We start from the raw sequence: 1,240 nt of genomic DNA, 5'->3' as shown, positions 1-1,240 counted from the left end.
TTTAGCTGTATTTGTTATTTTTCTCATTGCTGTGACAAAATCCATGACGAGGGACAACTGGGGGAAGGAAGAGTTTGTCTTGGCTCACAGTTTGAGGATATACACCATGGTAAGGAAGGCATGACTTCACACACGTGAGGCCGCTGGACATGTTGCACCAAAATTTGGGAAGCCAAGTGAGATGAATGCCGGTGCTCGGGTCACTTTCTCCTTTTTATAACCTTGGATTCCAGTTTATGGAATGATGCTACCCGAATTCAAGATGGGTCCTCTCTCCAGTTAAACCTTTCTGAAAACACCTATAGACACACCCAGAAGCCCATGACAATTCTAAATACAGTCAAGCTGGCAATGGAGATTAACCCTCAGAGCATCCAAGCGCTGTTTTCAGCATTTAGTCACCTGAGGGAGGAGTGGGAAGGGTCCCACAGAGAAGAGGTGGGCTTGGATAACACAGGAGAGTTGTCTGCATTGTTCATGGGGTCCCTGACCTTCATCAGGACAGAACATCATCCTGGAGATACTGAAGCAGAAGCAAGAGACAGTTCAGGGATTCACTCAACCTGCCTCATCCAACCAAGGATGAGAATACAAAGGTGTCTGCTAAGATATACCATTCTTGAGGCTTTCTACGTTTCGTGTCATTTATGTCTCAAAACTAGGGAGACATTATCCTTGGTCTACATGGAAGGAAACAGGCTCGTCTGGGACAAATGAACAAAGGTGAACCTGCTAACAAGGTACAAAGCTGGTTCCAACTTCAGTTTGTTCCTTCTGGGCAGCTGAGAGCGTTGAGAGGACCAGGTGGCAGGAGTATGGCAGGAAATGATCTAAAGGTCATGTCCTGATATTGGATCGTGGAGCTCCTGGCTATACCTAGGCTTGTGATGTTCATCTCTGGCCTGTTGGCATAGCCACAGGAATGCCTGGGGTCTGAGTGGCTCTGTGTGGATGCCGTTGCCTTGGCAAAGAAGATACACTGTTGAGGTCGAAAGCTCAGATTACCAGAGGGGAAAGTCAGCCCTCTTTCCCTGCATGGCCCCTTCTGGGAAGGTATACAGTTCTCCTCCAGCTATCCTCTGCCAGACACTCTCCTGGACACCTCAGGGTTCTTTCCAGCCACACTGTATGTTCATGCCATGGGGGGCAGGGAAAGGGGACATGTATGTGTCACAAACAGCCAGCCAGGGTTCCTGATGAGAAGTGATCACTGACTCTAGAGACTTCTGTGTCCTGTAAG

The sequence above is a fragment of the Alexandromys fortis genome, unplaced genomic scaffold, assembly GCF_014885135.2.
Source record: "Alexandromys fortis isolate MF-2015 unplaced genomic scaffold, M_Fortis_MF-2015_v1.1 scaffold_1, whole genome shotgun sequence".
Classification (NCBI taxonomy): domain Eukaryota; kingdom Metazoa; phylum Chordata; class Mammalia; order Rodentia; family Cricetidae; genus Alexandromys; species Alexandromys fortis.
Note: the sequence above shows the minus strand (reverse complement) of the source record.